Genomic DNA, 6,375 nt, shown 5'->3' with positions numbered 1-6,375 from the left:
TCATATTGAGCGTTATCATTATGTCCTCGTTCACTGTTGGTAGGTCGCAAATCCAGTTGTAGCATACTGGCCTCTATTTTGCAGAGGTCGTCGGTTTGAACTTTTTTGCCAATGTGCAACGCAATTCAACCCCAGTCGGGCAGAATGTGCGCAGAAATCTCGCAACTCGTCAGCAAAATGGGGTCCAGAAATCTCTGGATCTGGTAAGCATTGTTATACTTCCATGATGTCAGTCTCAGTCCAGGGTCGATAAACCAGTAATGGTCCAGTGGGAACTGCAACTTTAACCATAGGCATGGTTTGAATCTGGTTTTGTTTTTTCTCACGTTTAGATCTCTGAAGTCCAGATTGTGGGTAAAGGATTTTTGTCACTTGCGTTAAAAGTTCTTGGGCAGGTACGCTGGAGAACCAAACGTCTTCCTTTTCCTCATCATCAGACCTATGTAACTGATGTTGTGAGAATGATGGAATTTCTTCCCGAGGGAGGATGGAAGAAGTCCCTTCTTCCCGAGAGCCAGAGGCTTGTGGCAGGGCTGGCTGTTGTTGTTGCAGGGCAGGAGTCCAGGTCTGGATCCGGCACAGCTAATACTAAATTATTATCATCATTCCGTCATGGCATTTGTTTAACATTTTCCTTTCTTTCTCTTAATACACTTTATTTTTTCCAAAATTCTATACCTTTCTTATTTCTTATTTAAACTTAATTTTCTTTTTTTTGCTTCATCTCTTTCTCATATTTGCAAAACTTTTCTTCTAATTTTCTTATTTCTAACATACTAAAAGAACCTTCAGGTGGAAAACCTCTGGACCATATGTCTTTTTCATTTCATCATGCTTAGGTCTCCCGGTAGGGTCAAAAGTCTGAGACCTACTGTTTCCCATTCTCAGACTTGGAATGGGGAAATATATTCCTTCACTCAAAGGACGTCTCCAATGAGGACCTTAATCTGTACTCACACTTCTTCGGAGTACTTCACACTTCTTCGGACTGCTTCAAAAGTTTCACTTACCCATGAAATCTCTGTCTCACTGATGACACAACCGGGAAACACTCTTTTATTCAAATAAAAACTAAAAAGCAGTCCTATCGTCTCAGACTATCATATTTCAAAAATGATCCCAGCGCTGGTATTCAAGAAAAGGACCTGCCAGTCCTCTCTCTCAGAAAAGGCCTTGGAGGTATGAGGCTGGAACAGCTACTTCAGTCCAGGCTGGCCATGCACTGCGATCCGGTCCAGAGACACCAGTCGAGGGATCCTGTTCGTGACGCCAAAATTGTGGTGGAAATTTAGTAACGCACAGAGTCAGTTATTTTCTTCTGAGGAGATAAGAGGCTTTAATAATAATATCTTGAAAGAGAGAACAACACAGTACAGAATACAGAGTTGCTCTGACCACTGAAGCAAAAACACACAGTTATATTGCCCGCTCATCACATCATCTGTCTTTGGTTGATAGTTGATTGTTCTTCTAACTTTCCTCCCCAACCATCAGTTTAGGTTACCCAAAAGGAGTGTATTGCTCCATCACAAGTATGCTTCTTTCACATACAGGGTAATATGAAGAATTTTATGCCTGAAACCTATTTAGACATGCAAAAATATGAAGGACAAAGCAGTTTTAACTTGGTTTGAGTGAAGGAATTCATTTTATATCAAATTCCGGAATTGTGCATTATGGCAGCAGAATTGTAGTCTGAATACCTTTATGCCAAACAGATTTGCTTTGCCAAGGGAAGTTTTATAAATGTTTATTGTTTATGTTTACAATATATAAACTAGCAGAATAATTAATTCATCCTCCTGGTCCCTCCCACCCCGGAGAGGGCAGCCAGAGACTGGCTGCAATAGGCATCCTGGGACCCAACACAGGGCAGGAGGGCCTGATGTCCACCAGGCTCGGGGCCTGCAGTCACCATATTCCGGGAGCTACTGTACCCCCAGAAGGAACCCATCCCGCCCCACCCCACTCAACCCAACTCCACCCCGGAGGACCTCTACAAAAACAAACAAACAACAACAAAAATCAAACAAACAAACAAACAAATCACCCGGTCACACCAGTCGCAGCAGCGAGACCCACCATCACCCAGGCCCCCCCCAACAGGGGAAAAGCACACCCCCACACAGACCCCCTCCCCCTCACCGCACGCCCCAACACCCTAAAAAAAATAACCACCTGCGGACACCTTGGAGTTCCCAGAGCAACAAGGCCGGCACCAGGATCTGCACCAACCCACGCATATTGTGGCATGTCCAGGGCAACCCAGACCCCCCAGGCACAGGCAGGGCCCCGCCCCGGGCGCAAGGCAGCGGCAAGCCACCAGGTCCAGGCCCAGCTCCACCACCCACGCCAGAGCGGCCCGGTCACCCGGTACAGAGCCAGCAGCCACCACCCCAAGGCCCCTAAGGGACCCCGCCCCACACCGCAAGACAGCCCCACCCGCAAGCCCCCAAAACTGCCCTCCAAGCCCGACACACAGTCCCCCCCAGCAATGACCAACCCGGTCCCCACGACCCGAGAGACCACCAGACGCCCGAAGCCACACAGCCCCCCCCAGCACACACCCAACCGCCCAGAGCGACGGGACAGCAACCCACCACCAACACTATGTGATCAAGCTAATCAGAGGGGACCAGAGAGAATTAAATTCAGCCAATTGATGTTTTGAGGAGGCAGACATTGTTTCCATGCTAATATAATCTAAAAGAAAATTTCTAAACTGGTTAATACACAGATTGTTCTTCGCTTTCCAGTTCATGAGAATAGTTTTCTTTGCTATACATAACACTGTGAGGATCATGTGTGCTAAGCTAAATTCCACGTTGATGTTGTCTAAGTCACCCAGTATGCACAGTGTGGGGCATGCAGGAATGCTACACTTTAGCCATGTTGATAGGTCCGCACAGACTTCAAGCCAGAACTTCTGGACAGGCGCACAAAACCACAAAGCGTGTGCATAATCATCAGGTGTGTTATCTGTGCAATGTGAGCAGATGTTTGAGTGTGTTAGACCCATCCTGAACATCCTTTGTCCTGTATAGTGTGTTCTATGAAGAATTTTGTATTGTATGAGCTGTAAATTAGGATTTTGAGTCATTCTGAAGGTGTTCAAACATATTTGTGGCCAGAAGCTATGACTAGAACTGATGGATAAATCTGCCTCCCATTTTGAGGACGGTAGAGACATTGTGTCATCTATCTTAGACAATAATTTATATATTTTTGATAGTAGTTTTGGGGTGCAGATGCTTAGAAATTCTGCTACCCTAATCGGGAGTTGTAAGTCTGGTTGGTGGAGGATATATTTCTTTGTTATTATAGACTTAAGTTGTTGATATTCTAGGAATTTATTGCTGCCTATCTCATGTTGTGATATGAGCTCATCAAATGAAATAAAATGTCCATTTTGGATTATATGTTCCAGATGTTTGATTCCTTTGATCTTCCACAGAGTAAAGTTTAGCATTTTTTTGTTTTGCAGGATGTCAGGATTGTTCCAGATGGGTGTAAGCTTACACGGGACAAGTGAAGACTTTGTTATTTTAAGAAATTCCCACCAGGCTGTCAGAGAGGTGCTGATGTTAATGCTTTTGAAATATTTGTGATTTTTTACGTTTTGACTAATAAGTGGCAGGTCAGAGATTTCCAGATTATCACACAATGCTTGTTCTATATTTATCCATGTTCATCTATTGGGCTAGGTTTAAACCATTTTGATATATACCGTAACCTATTGGCTAAGGAATAGTGCTGAAAATTAGGTAAATCTAATCCACCACTGTCCTTGGTCTTCTGTAGGGTTTTTAAACTAATACGTGGTGGTTTGTTTTTCCACGGAAATTTGGAGATGCATGAATCTAGTGACTTAAACCAAGTAGCAGGTTGGTTTTATGGGGATCATTGAGAACAAATAGTTAACTTTTGGTAGTATCATCATTTTAATGGTTGTAACTCTCCCCATAAGTGATATAGGTAAGGACTTCCAACGAGAGAGATTGTCCTCTACTGTCTTTAATAATTGCACATAAATTAGCTTTGTTAGCTCTGAGAGCCTGGAGGAAATGTTTATGCCTAAATATCTAATATTTCCTGACTGTAAAGTGATCGCAGGTATATTCTGGACCCTACAGTTAATGGGCAGAACTGTGGTCTTAGACCAATTGATAGAGTAGTCAGAAAGTGCTGAGAATTTATTTATGAGTGTGATCGTGTGAGTGAGAGACGTCTGTGAGTTCTGAAGGAAAAGTAATACATCATCAGCATAAAGACTTATTTTATGCTCAATATTTTGGGGTTGGATGTCTTTAATATTTCTATCTTGTCTGATAGCAGCTGCTAAAGGTTTGATGAAAATAGCAAAAAGTGAGGGAGAAAGTGAGCAACCCTGTCTTGTACTTCTCTGCAGACTGAAGCTTGGAGAAGTTTGATCATTTGTCCTGACACTTGCATTTGGGGAGTCAGTTATTTTCTTGTGAGGAGATAAGAGACTTTAATAATAATATCTTGCAAGAGAGAACAACACAGTACAGAATACAGAGTTGCTCTGACCACTGAAGCAAAAACACACAGTTATATTGCCCGCTCATCACGTCATCTGTTTTTGGGTATAATTGATTGTTCTTCTAACTTTCCTCCCCAACCATCAGTTGAGGTTACCCAGACACACTCGTAAATACCAGCCTAACCCTGTCCCCCCTAAAGTGCAGCTATCTCATTATAACAAGCCCACCATTGTAAAGAGGAATTTAAGAAAACAGGGCAGGGTGGTACCTTGCAGCTCGGTCATTTGCAGGTTATACACAGTAACACTCAATACAATGCATATAAGAATTATTTTCCATTACATTCCTCCCTTTTGATTATAATAATACCATTATATTAATCAACCCAAAAGAAACAAGGAAAATAATAACTTTATCTGTAAAACATCAGCCTGCATTTGCACACAACGTGAGTTTAAAATGCAGGCATCATAGTAATAAAGGGTCCAATGATAAACAATCAAAACATGAACAATTAAACATGATTATCTTCATCCCTCTCTAAGTCAGCGTCACTAGAGGAAAAATTTTGAAAGCAAGAAAGTTATTTGAGTCATTTGGTCTTTTTCACACTGTTGTTTAGATGGACTACATAAAATGATGTCATCCACATACTGCAAAAGAGCAGAGCCTGTGGTTGATTGAAGTTAATCCAGACTAGCTTTGAGGGCAGCATTGTAAATAGTGGGACTTTCACAGTACCCCTGGCATAACCGGGTAAAAGTCCAAGATCTCCCTTCAAACTAAAAAGCAAACCAAAATGGGCTATCAGGGTGCACTGGCGACAAGTCAACCACTGAGAAAAACTGTGCATCTGATGTAATTTGAGACAAAATAGTGTGTGGGTTGGGCACAGTAGGAGCATGTGGCTGAACTGCAGCATTCACCGCTTGGAGGTCCTGTACAAAACGCCATTCATCTGGCTGGCCAGCATCTTTAATCTTTTTAACAGGAAACAATGGAGTAAGCACAGGTGAATTTTCAAAAGGAACAATAACGCCTGTTTTCTGAAAAGATTGAAAAACAGGTTTAATCCCTTTAATTGCTTCAGGCTTAAAAGGGTATTGTTTTTTACATGGACAAAAGTCTGATTTAGGGGTGACAATTACTGGTTCACAGCCTTTTATCAACCCCACATCATATTTGCTCTTAGCCCAAAGATCATTGGGCACTTCAGCCAACATGGGTATCGAAGACAAATCTGTTTCAGATAAAAAACATGCTTCAAAATGTGATTCTGTGGTAGGAATTAAGTCCACAGTTCTTTGACAATGCATTGTACTCAAAAATGTTTTTTTTGTATGCTGACAATCGTTCAGAAAACTTCAAATTTGGATCAGCAGGTGAAACAGTCCACTCCATTTCTTTCTGACATGTAGCAACAAACTCTCCCACACCTTGTCACTGCCAGTGTGTACGTTTGGCCAAGGAAATGTGAGGGCGAGTACCACAAACATTAAAAAAATCGAAGTGCTCTGGAGTGAGCGACACAGCCAATAAAGTAGGCGCACATATTTTTTCATTTCTTCTCATAGTCATTGTCAGGCCCCAAAGAAATGTGTGATGTGCAGTGCAAATCAGTAGGTTGCATGAAATCAGAAAGGGGTGAAACTAACGCTTTTGCTTCTTCCACTAGTTGTTGTGAAAAAGGAGAGCTGGGAAGTTTCCACTCATAAGCATATGTAAGTGCCGATGAATCAAACTGCACTGCTGTGAAAACTTTGTCAGGCTGTAACATAACCTTAACACCCTCTGGTGTAGAAGTTAAAATAATGCCTAATTTACACATGAGATCACAGCCCATCAGGTTAATGGGACACAACTCTGATAA

Source organism: Leuresthes tenuis, unplaced genomic scaffold, assembly GCF_036924035.1.
Source record: "Leuresthes tenuis unplaced genomic scaffold, fLeuTen1.0.hap1 SCAF_12, whole genome shotgun sequence".
Lineage (NCBI taxonomy): Eukaryota > Metazoa > Chordata > Actinopteri > Atheriniformes > Atherinopsidae > Leuresthes > Leuresthes tenuis.
The sequence above is the reverse complement of the archived record's forward strand: the minus strand, read 5'-3'. Positions refer to the sequence as shown.